This window comes from Monodelphis domestica, chromosome 1, assembly GCF_027887165.1.
Source record: "Monodelphis domestica isolate mMonDom1 chromosome 1, mMonDom1.pri, whole genome shotgun sequence".
In the NCBI taxonomy this organism is placed as follows: Eukaryota; Metazoa; Chordata; class Mammalia; order Didelphimorphia; family Didelphidae; genus Monodelphis; species Monodelphis domestica.
Genome location: NC_077227.1, coordinates 438,957,476 through 438,976,863, shown reverse-complemented (window position 1 = coordinate 438,976,863; position 19,388 = coordinate 438,957,476). Strand labels below are relative to the sequence as shown.

Here is a 19,388-nt window from a genome sequence, read left to right as displayed (position 1 = left end):
CAATATTTCTAATAATCTCCCTATACACCTTGTAAAATTCTCCATTAATTGATAGTGAGGCTTATGTTAAAAATTTCTTTAACCTCCAACCTTTTTCCTCAGTTTAAAAGCTCAGGTCTCTCAACAATTGTCCATCTGTAGGGCCACCGGTTTATTTCTACTACTTTGTCACATGAGACATTCATTCCATCAAAGCTCAGGATGCATCTTCATGGTTCATAGATGAGCTGAGGAAGATGCAGATTGATGCCCTGTACCAAGGAAATTCACTCTCCCAACAGTCAAAAAATGAGTAATCTTGTCTAACAAGGATGACACAACATTTCACCCAAAGTCTCCGAACTTGCAGCCCTAAGACGAGGGCAAGATTTCCATTACTCTCTCTATACAGCTTGTTACACTCTCCATTCATTGACAGCGAGGCTTCCATTTACATTTTCTTTTAGACTCCAACCCTTATTCCTCAGTTTAAAAGCTCAGGTTTCTCACCAATTCTCCTTCTGTAGGGCCACCGGTTTGTTTCCACTCCTTTGTTACATGAGGCTTCCATTCCATCAAAACTCAGGATGCATCTTCATGGTTCTTAGATGAGCTGTGGAAGATGCTGATTGAAGCCCTGTAAGACAGGAAATTCACTCTCCCAACAGTCAAAAAATATGGAACCTTGTCTCCCAAGGATGACACCATATTTCACCTGAAGTCTCCCACCTAGCAGCCCAGGGGTGGGGGCAATATTTCTCATTTGCTTTTTTGCAACTTATTAGACTCTCTATTCATTAACAGAGAGAATTCTTTTACTTCTATCTCCTGTTTTCCAAACATAAATCCTCAGGTTAAAAGATCAGGTTTGTCAACCATTCTCCTCCTGTAGGGCCACCGGTTTGTTTCCACTCCGTTGTTACATGAGGCTTCCATTCCATCGAAACTCAGAATGCACCTTCATGGTTCTTAGATGAGCTGTGGAAGATGCTGATTGAAGCCCTGTAAGAAAGGAAATTCACTCGCCCAACAGTCAAAAAATAAGGAACCTTGTCTAACAAGGATGACACCACATTTCACCTGAAGTCTCCCACCTGGCAGCCCAGGGGTGGGGGCAATATTTCTCATTTGCTTTTTATACTACTTATTAGACTCTCCATTCATTAACAGTGAGAATTCTTTTACTTCTATCTCCTGTTTTCCAAACATAAATCCTCAGGTTAAAAGATCAGGTTTGTCAACCATTCCCCTCCCGTAGGGCCACCGGTTTGTTTCCACTCCTTTGTCACATGAGGCTTCCATTCCACCATAAATCAGGATGTTTCCACAGAGCTCTTCAAGGGACTGTGGGAGATTCTGCTTGAAGCCCTGTAGCAAAAGAATTTCACTCTCCCAACAGTCAACAAATAAGGAACCCTGTCTAACAGGGATGACACCACATTTCACCTGAAGTCTCCCACCTTGCAGCCCTGAGATGGGGGCAATATTTCTAATAATCACTCTATACAACATGTTAGACTCTCCTTTCATTGACAGCGAGGCTTCCTTTTACATTTTCTTTTAGCCTCCAAACCTTATTCCTCTGTTTAAAACCTCAAGTTTGTCAACAATTGTCCATCTGTAGGGCCACTGGTTTGTTTCAACTCTTTTGTCACATGAGACTTTCATTCCATCAAAACTCAGGATGCTTCTTCATGGTTCTTAGATGAGCTGGGGAAGATGCTGATTGAAACCCTACAGCAAAGTTAATTCACTCTCCCAACAGTCAAAATATAAGGAACCTTGTCTCCCAAGGATGACACCACATTTCTTCTGAATTCTCCCACCTGGCAGCCTAGGGTTGGGGGCAATATTTCTCATTTTCTTTTTATACTACTTATTTGACTCTCCATTCATTGACAATGAGACTTCTTTTAATTCTTTCTTCTGTCTTCCAAACATAAATCCTCAGGTTAAAAGATCTGGTTAGTCAACCATTCTCCTCCCGTAGGGCCACCGGTTTGTTTCCACTCCTTTGTTACATGAGGCTTCTACTCCATCAAAACTCAGGATGCATCTTCATGGTTCTTAGATGAGCTGTGGAAGATGCTGATTGAAGCCCTGTAAGAAAGGAAATTCACTCTCCCAACAGTCAAAAAATAAGGAACCTTGTCTAACAAGGATGACACCACATTTCACCTGAAGTCTCCCACCTGGCAGCCCAGGGGTGGGGGCAATATTTCTCATTTGCTTTTTATACTACTTATTAGACTCTCCATTCATTGACAGCGAGGCTTCTTTCAATTCTTTTTCTGTCTTCCAAACATAAATCCTCAGGTTAAAAGATCTGGTTAGTCAACCATTCTCCTCCCGTAGGGCCACCGGTTTGTTTCCACTCCTTTGTTACATGAGGCTTCTATTCCATCAAAACTCAGGATGCATCTTCATGGTTCTTAGATGAGCTGGGGAAGATGCTGATTGAAGTCCTGTAGCAAAGGAAATTCACTCTCCCAACAGTCAACAAATAAGGAACCCTGTCTAACAGGGATGACACCACATATGCACCGAAGTCTCCCACTTTGCAGCCCAAGGGTGGGGGCAATATTTCCATTACTCTCTCTATACAGCTTGTTAGACTCTCCATTCATTGACAGCGAGGCTTCCATTTACATTTTCTTTTAGCCTCCAACCCTTATTCCTCAGTTTAAAAGCTCAGGTTTCTCACCAATTCTCCTTCTGTAGGGCCACCGGTTTATTTCCACTCCTTTGTTACATGAGGCTTCCATTCCATCAAAACTCAGGATGCATCTTCATGGTTCTTAGATGAGCTGTGGAAGATGCTGATTGAAGCCCTGTAAGAAAGGAAATTCACTCTCCCAACAGTCAACAAATTAGGAACCTTGTCTAACAAGGTGACACCACATATCACCTGAAGTCTCCCACCTAGCAGCCCAGGGGTGGGGGCAATATTTCTCATTTGCTTTTTATGCAACTTATTAGACTCTCTATTCATTAACAGAGAGAATTCTTTTACTTCTATCTCCTGTTTTCCAAACATAAATCCTCAGGTTAAAGATCAGGTTTGTCAACCATTCTCCTCCTGTAGGGCCACCGGTTTGTTTCCACTCCGTTGTTACATGAGGCTTCCATTCCATCGAAACTCAGAATGCACCTTCATGGTTCTTAGATGAGCTGTGGAAGATGCTGATTGAAGCCCTGTAAGAAAGGAAATTCACTCTCCCAACAGTCAAAAAATAAGGAACCTTGTCTAACAAGGATGACACCACATTTCACCTGAAGTCTCCCACCTGGCAGCCCAGGGGTGGGGGCAATATTTCTCATTTGCTTTTTATACTACTTATTAGACTCTCCATTCATTAACAGTGAGAATTCTTTTACTTCTATCTCCTGTTTTCCAAACATAAATCCTCAGGTTAAAAATCAGGTTTGTCAACCATTCTCCTCCCGTAGGGCCACCGGTTTGTTTCCACTCCTTTGTCACATGAGGCTTCCATTCCACCATAAATCAGGATGTTTCCACAGAGCTCTTCAAGGGACTGTGGGAGATTCTGGTTGAAGCCCTGTAGCAAAAGAATTTCACTCTCCCAACAGTCAACAAATAAGGAACCCTGTCTAACAGGGATGACACCACATTTCACCTGAAGTCTCCCACCTTGCAGCCCTGAGATGGGGGCAATATTTCTAATAATCACTCTATACAACTTGTTAGACTCTCCTTTCATTGACAGCGAGGCTTCCTTTTACATTTTCTTTTAGCCTCCAAACCTTATTCCTCTGTTTAAAACCTCAAGTTTGTCAACAATTGTCCATCTGTAGGGCCACTGGTTTGTTTCAACTCTTTTGTCACATGAGACTTTCATTCCATCAAAACTCAGGATGCTTCTTCATGGTTCTTAGATGAGCTGGGGAAGATGCTGATTGAAACCCTACAGCAAAGTTAATTCACTCTCCCAACAGTCAAAATATAAGAAACTTTATCTCACAAGGATGACACCACATTTCTTCTGAATTCTCCCACCTGGCAGCCTAGGGTTGGGGGCAATATTTCTCATTTTCTTTTTATACTACTTATTTGACTCTCCATTCATTGACAATGAGACTTCTTTTAATTCTTTCTTCTGTCTTCCAAACATAAATCCTCAGGTTAAAAGATCTGGTTAGTCAACCATTCTCCTCCCGTAGGGCCACCGGTTTGTTTCCACTCCTTTGTTACATGAGGCTTCTATTCCATCAAAACTCAGGATGCATCTTCATGGTTCTTAGATGAGCTGTGGAAGATGCTGATTGAAGCCCTGTAAGAAAGGAAATTCACTCTCCCAACAGTCAAAAAATAAGGAACCTTGTCTAACAAGGATGACACCACATTTCACCTGAAGTCTCCCACCTGGCAGCCCCGGGGTGGGGGCAATATTTCTCATTTGCTTTTTATACTACTTATTAGACTCTCCATTCATTGACAGCAAGGCTTCTTTCAATTCTTTTTCTGCCTTCCAAACATAAATCCTCAGGTTAAAAGATCTGGTTAGTCAACCATTCTCCTCCCGTAGGGCCACCGGTTTGTTTCCACTCCTTTCTTACATGAGGCTTCTATTCCATCAAAACTCAGGATGCATCTTCATGGTTCTTAGATGAGCTGGGGAAGATGCTGATTGAAGTCCTGTAAGAAAGGAAATTCACTCTCCCAACAGTCAACAAATAAGGAACCCTGTCTAACAGGGATGACACCACATATGCACCGAAGTCTCCCACTTTGCAGCCCAGGGTTGGGGGCAATATTTCCATTACTCTCTCTATACAGCTTGTTAGACTCTCCATTCATTGACAGCGAGGCTTCCATTTACATTTTCTTTTAGCCTCCAACCCTTATTCCTCAGTTTAAAAGCTCAAGTTTCTCACCAATTCTCCTTCTGTAGGGCCACCGGTTTATTTCCACTCCTTTGTTACATGTGGCTTCCATTCCATCAAAACTCAGGATGCATCTTCATGGTTCTTAGATGAGCTGTGGAAGATGCTGATTGAAGCCCTGTAAGAAAGGAAATTCACTCTCCCAACAGTCAACAAATCAGGAACCTTGTCTAACAAGGTGACACCACATATCACCTGAAGTCTCCAACCTAGCAGCCCAGGGGTGGGGGCAATATTTCTCATTTGCTTTTTATGCAACTTATTAGACTCTCTATTCATTAAGAGAGAGAATTCTTTTACTTCTATCTCCTGTTTTCCAAACATAAATCCTCAGGTTAAAAGATCAGGTTTGTCAACCATTCTCCTCCTGTAGGGCCACCGGTTTGTTTCCACTCCGTTGTTACATGAGGCTTCCATTCCATCGAAACTCAGAATGCACCTTCATGGTTCTTAGATGAGCTGTGGAAGATGCTGATTGAAGCCCTGTAAGAAAGGAAATTTACTCTCCCAACAGTCAAAAAATAAGGAACCTTGTCTAACAGGGATGACACCACATATTACCTGAAGTCTCCCACCTGGCAGCCCAGGGTTGGGGGCAATATTTCTCATTTCCTTTTTATACTACTTATTAGACTCTCAATTCAATAACAGTGAGAATTCTTTTACTTCTATCTCCTCTTTTCCAAACATAAATCCTGAGGTTAAAAGATCAGGTTTGTCAACCATTCTCCTCCCGTAGGGCCACCAGTTTGTTTCCACTCCTTTGTCACATGAGGCTTCCATTCCACCATAAATCAGGATGTTTCCACAGAGCTCTTCAAGGGACTGTGGGAGATTCTGGTTGAAGCCCTGTAGCAAAAGAATTTCACTCTCCCAACAGTCAACAAATAAGGAACCCTGTCTAACAGGGATGACACCACATTTCACCTGAAGTCTCCCACCTTGCAGCCCTGAGATGGGGGCAATATTTCTAATAATCACTCTATACAACTTGTTAGACTCTCCTTTCATTGACAGCGAGGCTTCCTTTTACATTTTCTTTTAGCCTCCAAACCTTATTCCTCTGTTTAAAACCTCAAGTTTGTCAACAATTGTCCATCTGTAGGGCCACTGGTTTGTTTCAACTCTTTTGTCAAATGAGACTTTCATTCCATCAAAACTCAGGATGCTTCTTCATGGTTCTTAGATGAGCTGGGGAAGATGCTGATTGAAACCCTACAGCAAAGTTAATTCACTCTCCCAACAGTCAAAATATAAGGAACCTTGTCTCCCAAGGATGACACCACATTTCTTCTGAATTCTCCCACCTGGCAGCCTAGGGTTGGGGGCAATATTTCTCATTTTCTTTTTATACTATTTATTTGACTCTCCATTCATTGACAGAGAGAATTCTTTTAATTCTTTCTTCTGTCTTCCAAACATAAATCCTCAGGTTAAAAGATCTGGTTAGTCAACCATTCTCCTCCCGTAGGGCCACCGGTTTGTTTCCACTCCTTTGTTACATGAGGCTTCTATTCCATCAAAACTCAGGATGCATCTTCATGGTTCTTAGATGAGCTGGGGAAGATGCTGATTGAAGTCCTGTAGCAAAGGAAATTCACTCTCCCAACAGTCAACAAATAAGGAACCCTGTCTAACAGGGATGACACCACATATGCACCGAAGTCTCCCACTTTGCAGCCCAGGGTTGGGGGCAATATTTCCATTACTCTCTCTATACAGCTTGTTAGACTCTCCATTCATTGACAGCGAGGCTTCCATTTACATTTTCTTTTAGCCTCCAACCCTTATTCCTCAGTTTAAAAGCTCAGGTTTCTCACCAATTCTCCTTCTGTAGGGCCACCGGTTTATTTCCACTCCTTTGTTACATGAGGCTTCCATTCCATCAAAACTCAGGATGCATCTTCATGGTTCTTAGATGAGCTGTGGAAGATGCTGATTGAAGCCCTGTAAGAAAGGAAATTCACTCTCCCAACAGTCAACAAATCAGGAACCTTGTCTAACAAGGTGACACCACATATCACCTGAAGTCTCCCACCTAGCAGCCCAGGGGTGGGGGCAATATTTCTCATTTGCTTTTTATGCAACTTATTAGACTCTCTATTCATTAAGAGAGAGAATTCTTTTACTTCTATCTCCTGTTTTCCAAACATAAATCCTCAGGTTAAAAGATCAGGTTTGTCAACCATTCTCCTCCTGTAGGGCCACCGGTTTGTTTCCACTCCGTTGTTACATGAGGCTTCCATTCCATCGAAACTCAGAATGCACCTTCATGGTTCTTAGATGAGCTGTGGAAGATGCTGATTGAAGCCCTGTAAGAAAGGAAATTCACTCTCCCAACAGTCAAAAAATAAGGAACCTTGTCTAACAAGGATGACACCACATTTCACCTGAAGTCTCCCACCTGGCAGCCCAGGGGTGGGGGCAATATTTCTCATTTCCTTTTTATACTACTTATTAGACTCTCCATTCATTAACAGTGAGAATTCTTTTACTTCTATCTCCTGTTTTCCAAACATAAATCCTCAGGTTAAAAATCAGGTTTGTCAACCATTCTCCTCCTGTAGGGCCACCGGTTTGTTTCCACTCCTTTGTCACATGAGGCTTCCATTCCACCATAAATCAGGATGTTTCCACAGAGCTCTTCAAGGGACTGTGGGAGATTCTGGTTGAAGCCCTGTAGCAAAAGAATTTCACTCTCCCAACAGTCAACAAATAAGGAACCCTGTCTAACAGGGATGACACCACATTTCACCTGAAGTCTCCCACCTTGCAGCCCTGAGATGGGGGCAATATTTCTAATAATCACTCTATACAACTTGTTAGACTCTCCTTTCATTGACAGCGAGGCTTCCTTTTACATTTTCTTTTAGCCTCCAAACCTTATTCCTCTGTTTAAAACCTCAAGTTTGTCAACAATTGTCCATCTGTAGGGCCACTGGTTTGTTTCAACTCTTTTGTCACATGAGACTTTCATTCCATCAAAACTCAGGATGCTTCTTCATGGTTCTTAGATGAGCTGGGGAAGATGCTGATTGAAACCCTACAGCAAAGTTAATTCACTCTCCCAACAGTCAAAATATAAGGAACCTTGTCTCCCAAGGATGACACCACATTTCTTCTGAATTCTCCCACCTGGCAGCCTAGGGTTGGGGGCAATATTTCTCATTTTCTTTTTATACTACTTATTTGACTCTCCATTCATTGACAATGAGACTTCTTTTAATTCTTTCTTCTGTCTTCCAAACATAAATCCTCAGGTTAAAAGATCTGGTTAGTCAACCATTCTCCTCCCGTAGGGCCACCGGTTTGTTTCCACTCCTTTGTTACATGAGGCTTCTATTCCATCAAAACTCAGGATGCATCTTCATGGTTCTTAGATGAGCTGTGGAAGATGCTGATTGAAGCCCTGTAAGAAAGGAAATTCACTCTCCCAACAGTCAAAAAATAAGGAACCTTGTCTAACAAGGATGACACCACATTTCACCTGAAGTCTCCCACCTGGCAGCCCAGGGGTGGGGGCAATATTTCTCATTTGCTTTTTATACTACTTATTAGACTCTCCATTCATTGACAGCGAGGCTTCTTTCAATTCTTTTTCTGCCTTCCAAACATAAATCCTCAGGTTAAAAGATCTGGTTAGTCAACCATTCTCCTCCCGTAGGGCCACCGGTTTGTTTCCACTCCTTTCTTACATGAGGCTTCTATTCCATCAAAACTCAGGATGCATCTTCATGGTTCTTAGATGAGCTGGGGAAGATGCTGATTGAAGCCCTGTAGCAAAGGAAATTCACTCTCCCAACAGTCAACAAATAAGGAACCCTGTCTAACAGGGATGACACCACATATGCACCAAAGTCTCCCACTTTGCAGCCCAGGGGTGGGGGCAATATTTCCATTACTCTCTCTATACAGCTTGTTAGACTCTCCATTCATTGACAGCGAAGCTTCCATTTACATTTTCTTTTAGCCTCCAACCCTTATTCCTCAGTTTAAAAGCTCAGGTTTCTCACCAATTCTCCTTCTGTAGGGCCACCCATTTATTTCCACTCCTTTGTTACATGAGGCTTCCATTCCATCAAAACTCAGGATGCATCTTTATGGTTCTTAGATGAGCTGTGGAAGATGCTGATTGAAGCCCTGTAAGAAAGGAAATTCACTCTCCCAACAGTCAACAAATCAGGAACCTTGTCTAACAAGGTGACACCACATATCACCTGAAGTCTCCGACCTGGCAGCCCAGGGATGGGGGCAATATTTCTCATTTGCTTTTTATACAACTTATTAGACTCTCCATACATTAACAGAGAGAATTCTATTACTTCTATCTCCTGTTTTCCAAACATAAATCCTCAGGTTAAAAGATCAGGTTTGTCAACCATTCTCCTCCTGTAGGGCCACCGGTTTGTTTCCACTCCTTTGTTACATGAGGCTTCCATTCCATCAAAACTCAGGATGCATCTTCATGGTTCTTAGATGAGCTGGGGAAGATGCTGATTGAAGCCCTGTAGCAAAGGAAATTCACTCCCCCAACAGTCAACAAATAAGGAACCCTGTCTAACAGGGATGACACCACATATGCACCGAAGTCTCCCACTTTGCAGCCCAGGGGTGGGGGCAATATTTCCATTACTCTCTCTATACAGCTTGTTAGACTCTCCATTCATTGACAGCGAGGCTTCCATTTACATTTTCTTTTAGCCTCCAACCCTTATTCCTCAGTTTAAAAGCTCAGGTTTCTCACCAATTCTCCTCCCGTAGGGCCACCAGTTTGTTTCCACTCCTTTGTCACATGAGGCTTCCATTCCACCATAAATCAGGATGTTTCCACAGAGCTCTTCAAGGGACTGTGAGAGATTCTGGTTGAAGCCCTGTAGCAAAAGAATTTCACTCTCCCAACAGTCAACAAATAAGGAACCCTGTCTAACAGGGATGACACCACATTTCACCTGAAGTCTCCCACCTTGCAGCCCTGAGATGGGGGCAATATTTCTAATAATCACTCTATACAACTTGTTAGACTCTCCTTTCATTGACAGCGAGGCTTCCTTTTACATTTTCTTTTAGCCTCCAAACCTTATTCCTCTGTTTAAAACCTCAAGTTTGTCAACAATTGTCCATTTGTAGGGCCACTGGTTTGTTTCAACTCTTTTGTCACATGAGACTTTCATTCCATCAAAACTCAGGATGCTTCTTCATGGTTCTTAGATGAGCTGGGGAAGATGCTGATTGAAACCCTACAGCAAAGTTAATTCACTCTCCCAACAGTCAAAATATAAGAAACTTTATCTCACAAGGATGACACCACATTTCTTCTGAATTCACCCACCTGGCAGCCTAGGGTTGGGGGCAATATTTCTCATTTTCTTTTTATACTACTTATTTGACTCTCCATTCATTGACAATAAGACTTCTTTTAATTCTTTCTTCTGTCTTCCAAACATAAATCCTCAGGTTAAAAGATCTGGTTAGTCAACCATTCTCCTCCCGTAGGGCCACCGGTTTGTTTCCACTCCTTTGTTACATGAGGCTTCTATTCCATCAAAACTCAGGATGCATCTTCATGGTTCTTACATGAGCTGTGGAAGATGCTGATTGAAGCCCTGTAAGAAAGGAAATTCACTCTCCCAACAGTCAAAAAATAAGGAACCTTGTCTAACAAGGATGACACCACATTTCACCTGAAGTCTCCCACCTGGCAGCCCAGGGGTGGGGGCAATATTTCTCATTTGCTTTTTATACTACTTATTAGACTCTCCATTCATTGACAGCGAGGCTTCTTTCAATTCTTTTTCTGCCTTCCAAACATAAATCCTCAGGTTAAAAGATCTGGTTAGTCAACCATTCTCCTCCCGTAGGGCCACCGGTTTGTTTCCACTCCTTTCTTACATGAGGCTTCTATTCCATCAAAACTCAGGATGCATCTTCATGGTTCTTAGATGAGCTGGGGAAGATGCTGATTGAAGTCCTGTAAGAAAGGAAATTCACTCTCCCAACAGTCAACAAATAAGGAACCCTGTCTAACAGGGATGACACCACATATGCACCGAAGTCTCCCACTTTGCAGCCCAGGGTTGGGGGCAATATTTCCATTACTCTCTCTATACAGCTTGTTAGACTCTCCATTCATTGACAGCGAGGCTTCCATTTACATTTTCTTTTAGCCTCCAACCCTTATTCCTCAGTTTAAAAGCTCAAGTTTCTCACCAATTCTCCTTCTGTAGGGCCACCGGTTTATTTCCACTCCTTTGTTACATGTGGCTTCCATTCCATCAAAACTCAGGATGCATCTTCATGGTTCTTAGATGAGCTGTGGAAGATGCTGATTGAAGCCCTGTAAGAAAGGAAATTCACTCTCCCAACAGTCAACAAATCAGGAACCTTGTCTAACAAGGTGACACCACATATCACCCGAAGTCTCCCACCTAGCAGCCCAGGGGTGGGGGCAATATTTCTCATTTGCTTTTTATGCAACTTATTAGACTCTCTATTCATTAAGAGAGAGAATTCTTTTACTTCTATCCCCTGTTTTCCAAACATAAATCCTCAGGTTAAAAGATCAGGTTTGTCAACCATTCTCCTCCTGTAGGGCCACCGGTTTGTTTCCACTCCGTTGTTACATGAGGCTTCCATTCCATCGAAACTCAGAATGCACCTTCATGGTTCTTAGATGAGCTGTGGAAGATGCTGATTGAAGCCCTGTAAGAAAGGAAATTTACTCTCCCAACAGTTAAAAAATAAGGAACCTTGTCTAACAGGGATGACACCACATATTACCTGAAGTCTCCCACCTGGCAGCCCAGGGGTGGGGGCAATATTTCTCATTTCCTTTTTATACTATTTATTAGACTCTCAATTCAATAACAGTGAGAATTCTTTTACTTCTATCTCCTGTTTTCCAAACATAAATCCTGAGGTTAAAAGATCAGGTTTGTCAACCATTCTCCTCCCGTAGGGCCACCGGTTTGTTTCCACTCCTTTGTCACATGAGGCTTCCATTCCACCATAAATCAGGATGTTTCCACAGAGCTCTTCAAGGGACTGTGGGAGATTCTGGTTGAAGCCCTGTAGCAAAAGAATTTCACTCTCCCAACAGTCAACAAATAAGGAACCCTGTCTAACAGGGATGACACCACATTTCACCTGAAGTCTCCCACCTTGCAGCCCTGAGATGGGGGCAATATTTCTAATAATCACTCTATACAACTTGTTAGACTCTCCTTTCATTGACAGCGAGGCTTCCTTTTACATTTTCTTTTAGCCTCCAAACCTTATTCCTCTGTTTAAAACCTCAAGTTTGTCAACAATTGTCCATCTGTAGGGCCACTGGTTTGTTTCAACTCTTTTGTCAAATGAGACTTTCATTCCATCAAAACTCAGGATGCTTCTTCATGGTTCTTAGATGAGCTGGGGAAGATGCTGATTGAAACCCTACAGCAAAGTTAATTCACTCTCCCAACAGTCAAAATATAAGGAACCTTGTCTCCCAAGGATGACACCACATTTCTTCTGAATTCTCCCACCTGGCAGCCTAGGGTTGGGGGCAATATTTCTCATTTTCTTCTTATACTACTTATTTGACTCTCCATTCATTGACAGAGAGAATTCTTTTAATTCTTTCTTCTGTCTTCCAAACATAAATCCTCAGGTTAAAAGATCTGGTTAGTCAACCATTCTCCTCCCGTAGGGCCACCGGTTTGTTTCCACTCCTTTGTTACATGAGGCTTCTATTCCATCAAAACTCAGGATGCATCTTCATGGTTCTTAGATGAGCTGTGGAAGATGCTGATTGAAGCCCTGTAAGAAAGGAAATTCACTCTCCCAACAGTCAAAAAATAAGGAACCTTGTCTAACAAGGATGACACCACATTTCACCTGAAGTCTCCCACCTGGCAGCCCAGGGGTGGGGGCAATATTTCTCATTTGCTTTTTATACTACTTATTAGACTCTCCATTCATTGACAGCGAGGCTTCTTTCAATTCTTTTTCTGCCTTCCAAACATAAATCCTCAGGTTAAAAGATCTGGTTAGTCAAACATTCTCCTCCCGTAGGGCCACCGGTTTGTTTCCACTCCTTTGTTACATGAGGCTTCTATTCCATCAAAACTCAGGATGCATCTTCATGGTTCTTAGATGAGCTGGGGAAGATGCTGATTGAAGTCCTGTAGCAAAGGAAATTCACTCTCCCAACAGTCAACAAATAAGGAACCCTGTCTAACAGGGATGACACCACATATGCACCAAAGTCTCCCACTTTGCAGCCCAGGGGTGGGGGCAATATTTCCATTACTCTCTCTATACAGCTTGTTAGACTCTCCATTCATTGACAGCGAGGCTTCTTTCAATTCTTTTTCTGTCTTCCAAACATAAATCCTCAGGTTAAAAGATCTGGTTAGTCAACCATTCTCCTCCCATAGGGCCACCGGATTGTTTCCACTCCTTTGTCACATGAGGCTTCCATTCCACCATAAATCAGGATGTTTCCACAGAGCTCTTCAAGGGACTGTGAGAGATTCTGGTTGAAGCCCTGTAGCAAAAGAATTTCACTCTCCCAACAGTCAACAAATAAGGAACCCTGTCTAACAGGGATGACACCACATTTCACCTGAAGTCTCCCACCTTGCAGCCCTGAGATGGGGGCAATATTTCTAATAATCACTCTATACAACTTGTTAGACTCTCCTTTCATTGACAGCGAGGCTTCCTTTTACATTTTCTTTTAGCCTCCAAACCTTATTCCTCTGTTTAAAACCTCAAGTTTGTCAACAATTGTCCGTCTGTAGGGCCACTGGTTTGTTTCAACTCTTTTGTCACATGAGACTTTCATTCCATCAAAACTCAGGATGCTTCTTCATGGTTCTTAGATGAGCTGGGGAAGATGCTGATTGAAACCCTACAGCAAAGTTAATTCACTCTCCCAACAGTCAAAATATAAGGAACCTTGTCTCCCAAGGATGACACCACATTTCACCTGAAGTCTCCCACCAGCAGCCCAGGGGTGGGGGAAATATTTCTCATTTGCTTTTTATACTACTTATTAGACTCTCCATTCATTGACAGCGAGGCTTCTTTCAATTCTTTTTCTGTCTTCCAAACATAAATCCTCAGGTTAAAAGATCTGGTTAGTCAACCATTCTCCTCCCGTAGGGCCACCGGTTTGTTTCCACTCCTTTGTCACATGAGGCTTCCATTCCACCATAAATCAGGATGTTTCCACAGAGCTCTTCAAGGGACTGTGAGAGATTCTGGTTGAAGCCCTGTAGCAAAAGAATTTCACTCTCCCAACAGTCAACAAATAAGGAACCCTGTCTAACAGGGATGACAGCACATTTCACCTGAAGTCTCCCACCTTGCAGCCCTGAGATGGGGGCAATATTTCTAATAATCACTCTATACAACTTGTTAGACTCTCCTTTCATTGACAGCGAGGCTTCCTTTTACATTTTCTTTTAGCCTCCAAACCTTATTCCTCTGTTTAAAACCTCAAGTTTGTCAACAATTGTCCGTCTGTAGGGCCACTGGTTTGTTTCAACTCTTTTGTCACATGAGACTTTCATTCCATCAAAACTCAGGATGCTTCTTCATGGTTCTTAGATGAGTTGGGGAAGATGCTGATTGAAACCCTACAGCAAAGTTAATTCACTCTCCCAACAGTCAAAATATAAGGAACCTTGTCTCCCAAGGATGACACCACATTTCACCTGAAGTCTCCCACCAGCAGCCCAGGGGTGGGGGAAATATTTCTCATTTGCTTTTTATACTACTTATTAGACTCTCCATTCATTGACAGCGAGGCTTCTTTCAATTCTTTTTCTGTCTTCCAAACATAAATCCTCAGGTTAAAAGATTTGGTTAGTCAACCATTCTCCTCCCGTAGGGCCACCGGTTTGTTTCCACTCCTTTGTTACATGAGGCTTCTATTCCATCAAAACTCAGGATGCATCTTCATGGTTCTTAGATGAGCTGGGGAAGATGCTGATTGAAGCCCTGTAGCAAAGGAAATTCACTCCCCCAACAGTCAACAAATAAGGAACCCTGTCTAACAGGGATGACACCACATATGCACCGAAGTCTCCCACTTTGCAGCCCAGGAGTGGGGGCAATATTTCCATTACTCTCTCTATACAGCTTGTTAGACTCCATTCATTGACAGCGAGGCTTCCATTTACATTTCCTTTTAGCCTCCAACCCTTACTCCTCAGTTTAAAAGCTCAGGTTTCTCACCAATTCTCCTTCTGTAGGGCCACCGGTTTGTTTCCACTCCTTTGTTACATGAGGCTTCCATTCCATCAAAACTCAGGATGCATCTTCATGGTTCTTAGATGAGCTGTGGAAGATGCTGATTGAAGCCCTGTAAGAAAGGAAATTCACTCTCCCAACAGTCAACAAATCAGGAACCTTGTCTAACAAGGATGACACCACATTTCACCTGAAGTCTACCACCTGGCAGCCCAGGGGTGGGGGCAATATTTCTCATTTGCTTTTTATACTACTTATTAGACTCTCCGTTCATTAACAGTGAGAATTCTTTTACTTCTATCTCCTGTTTTCCAAACATAAATCCTCAGGTTAAAAGATCAGGTTTGTCAACCATTCTCCTCCTGTAGGGCCACCGGTTTGTTTCCACTCCTTTGTCACATGAGGCCTCCATTCCACCATAAATCAGGATGTTTCCACAGAGCTCTTCAAGGGACTGTGGGAGATTCTGCTTGAAGCCCTGTAGCAAAAGAATTTCACTCTCCCAACAGTCAACAAATAAGGAACCCTGTCTAACAGGGATGACACCACATTTCACCTGAAGTCTTCCACCTTGCAGCCCTGAGATGGGGGCAATATTTCTAATAATCACTCTATACAACTTGTTAGACTCTCCTTTCATTGACAGCGAGGCTTCCTTTTACATTTTCTTTTAGCCTCCAAACCTTATTCCTCTGTTTAAAACCTCAAGTTTGTCAACAATTGTCCATCTGTAGGGCCACTGGTTTGTTTCAACTCTTTTGTCACCTGAGACTTTCATTCCATCAAAACTCAGGATGCTTCTTCATGGTTCTTAGATGAGCTGGGGAAGATGCTGATTGAAACCCTACAGCAAAGTTAATTCACTCTCCCAACAGTCAAAATATAAGGAACCTTGTCTCCCAAGGATGACACCACATTTCTTCTGAATTCTCCCACCTGGCAGCCTAGGGTTGGGGGCAATATTTCTCATTTTCTTTTTATACTACTTATTTGACTCTCCATTCATTGACAATGAGACTTCTTTTAATTCTTTCTTCTGTCTTCCAAACATAAATCCTCAGGTTAAAAGATCTGGTTAGTCAACCATTCTCCTCCCGTAGGGCCACTGGTTTGTTTCCACTCCTTTGTTACATGAGGCTTCTATTCCATCAAAACTCAGGATGCATCTTCATGGTTCTTAGATGAGCTGTGGAAGATGCTGATTGAAGCCCTGTAAGAAAGGAAATTCACTCTCCCAACAGTCAAAAAATAAGGAACCTTGTCTAACAAGGATGACACCACATTTCACCTGAAGTCTCCCACCTGGCAGCCCAGGGGTGGGGGCAATATTTCTCATTTGCTTTTTATACTACTTATTAGACTCTCCATTCATTGACAGCGAGGCTTCTTTCAATTCTTTTTCTGCCTTCCAAACATAAATCCTCAGGTTAAAAGATCTGGTTAGTCAAACATTCTCCTCCCGTAGGGCCACCGGTTTGTTTCCACTCCTTTGTTACATGAGGCTTCTATTCCATCAAAACTCAGGATGCATCTTCATGGTTCTTAGATGAGCTGGGGAAGATGCTGATTGAAGTCCTGTAGCAAAGGAAATTCACTCTCCCAACAGTCAACAAATAAGGAACCCTGTCTAACAGGGATGACACCACATATGCACCAAAGTCTCCCACTTTGCAGCCCAGGGGTGGGGGCAATATTTCCATTACTCTCTCTATACAGCTTGTTAGACTCTCCATTCATTGACAGCGAGGCTTCTTTCAATTCTTTTTCTGTCTTCCAAACATAAATCCTCAGGTTAAAAGATCTGGTTAGTCAACCATTCTCCTCCCGTAGGGCCACCGGATTGTTTCCACTCCTTTGTTACATGAGGCTTCCATTCCATCAAAACTCAGGATGCATCTTCATGGTTCTTAGATAAGCTGTGGAAGATGCTGATTGAAGCCCTGTAAGAAAGGAAATTCACTCTCCCAACAGTCAACAAATCAGGAACCTTGTCTAACAAGGATGACACCATATGTCACCTGAAGTCTCCCACCTGGCAGCCCAGGGGTGGGGGCAATATTTCTCATTTGCTTTTTATACTACTTATTAGACTCTCCGTTCATTAACAGTGAGAATTCTTTTACTTCTATCTTCTGTTTTCCAAACATAAATCCTCAGGTTAAAAATCAGGTTTGTCAACCATTCTCCTCCCGTAGGGCCACCAGTTTGTTTCCACTCCTTTGTCACATGAGGCTTCCATTCCACCATAAATCAGGATGTTTCCACAGAGCTCTTCAAGGGACTGTGAGAGATTCTGGTTGAAGCCCTGTAGCAAAAGAATTTCACTCTCCCAACAGTCAACAAATAAGGAACCCTGTCTAACAGGGATGACACCACATTTCACCTGAAGTCTCCCACCTTGCAGCCCTGAGATGGGGGCAATATTTCTAATAATCACTCTATACAACTTGTTAGACTCTCCTTTCATTGACAGCGAGGCTTCCTTTTACATTTTCTTTTAGCCTCCAAACCTTATTCCTCTGTTTAAAACCTCAAGTTTGTCAACAATTGTCCGTCTGTAGGGCCACTGGTTTGTTTCAACTCTTTTGTCACATGAGACTTTCATTCCATCAAAACTCAGGATGCTTCTTCATGGTTCTTAGATGAGCTGGGGAAGATGCTGATTGAAACCCTACAGCAAAGTTAATTCACTCTCCCAACAGTCAAAATATAAGGAACCTTGTCTCCCAAGGATGACACCACATTTCACCTGAAGTCTCCCACCAGCAGCCCAGGGGTGGTGGAAATATTTCTCATTTGCTTTTTATACTACTTATTAGACTCTCCATTCATTGACAGCGAGGCTTCTTTCAATTCTTTTTCTGTCTTCCAAACATAAATCCTCAGGTTAAAAGATCTGGTTAGTCAACCATTCTCCTCCCGTAGGGCCACCGGTTTGTTTCCACTCCTTTGTCACATGAGGCTTCCATTCCACCATAAATCAGGATGTTTCCACAGAGCTCTTCAAGGGACTGTGAGAGATTCTGGTTGAAGCCCTGTAGCAAAAGAATTTCACTCTCCCAACAGTCAACAAATAAGGAACCCTGTCTAACAGGGATGACAGCACATTTCACCTGAAGTCTCCCACCTTGCAGCCCTGAGATGGGGGCAATATTTCTAATAATCACTCTATACAACTTGTTAGACTCTCCTTTCATTGACAGCGAGGCTTCCTTTTACATTTTCTTTTAGCCTCCAAACCTTATTCCTCTGTTTAAAACCTCAAGTTTGTCAACAATTGTCCGTCTGTAGGGCCACTGGTTTGTTTCAACTCTTTTGTCACATGAGACTTTCATTCCATCAAAACTCAGGATGCTTCTTCATGGTTCTTAGATGAGTTGGGGAAGATGCTGATTGAAACCCTACAGCAAAGTTAATTCACTCTCCCAACAGTCAAAATATAAGGAACCTTGTCTCCCAAGGATGACACCACATTTCACCTGAAGTCTCCCACCAGCAGCCCAGGGGTGGGGGAAATATTTCTCATTTGCTTTTTATACTACTTATTAGACTCTCCATTCATTGACAGCGAGGCTTCTTTCAATTCTTTTTCTGTCTTCCAAACATAAATCCTCAGGTTAAAAGATTTGGTTAGTCAACCATTCTCCTCCCGTAGGGCCACCGGTTTGTTTCCACTCCTTTGTTACATGAGGCTTCTATTCCATCAAAACTCAGGATGCATCTTCATGGTTCTTAGATGAGCTGGGGAAGATGCTGATTGAAGCCCTGTAGCAAAGGAAATTCACTCCCCCAACAGTCAACAAATAAGCAACCCTGTCTAACAGGGATGACACCACATATGCACCGAAGTCTCCCACTTTGCAGCCCAGGAGTGGGGGCAATATTTCCATTACTCTCTCTATACAGCTTGTTAGACTCCATTCATTGACAGCGAGGCTTCCATTTACATTTCCTTTTAGCCTCCAACCCTTACTCCTCAGTTTAAAAGCTCAGGTTTCTCACCAATTCTCCTTCTGTAGGGCCACCGGTTTGTTTCCACTCCTTTGTTACATGAGGCTTCCATTCCATCAAAACTCAGGATGCATCTTCATGGTTCTTAGATGAGCTGTGGAAGATGCTGATTGAAGCCCTGTAAGAAAGGAAATTCACTCTCCCAACAGTCAAAAAATAAGGAACCTTGTCTAACAAGGTGACACCACATATCACCTGAAGTCTCCCACCTGGCAGCCCAGGGTTAGGGGCAATATTTCTCATTTGCTTTTTAT

At 42.6% G+C, this 19,388-nt stretch overlaps 1 long non-coding RNA gene across 1 annotated transcript in view; it reads left to right on the top strand.

Annotated features, from left to right (window-relative positions):
- LOC103100410 (uncharacterized) overlaps positions 1–19,388 on the top strand; it is a 61,393-nt gene that overhangs the window by 19,663 nt on the left and 22,342 nt on the right. The window contains exon 3 of the long non-coding RNA XR_008915292.1: positions 1–19,312. This exon is cut by the window's left edge and continues 12,009 nt beyond it. This is a non-coding gene — a long non-coding RNA (uncharacterized LOC103100410). The remainder of the gene's footprint in view (positions 19,313–19,388) is intronic.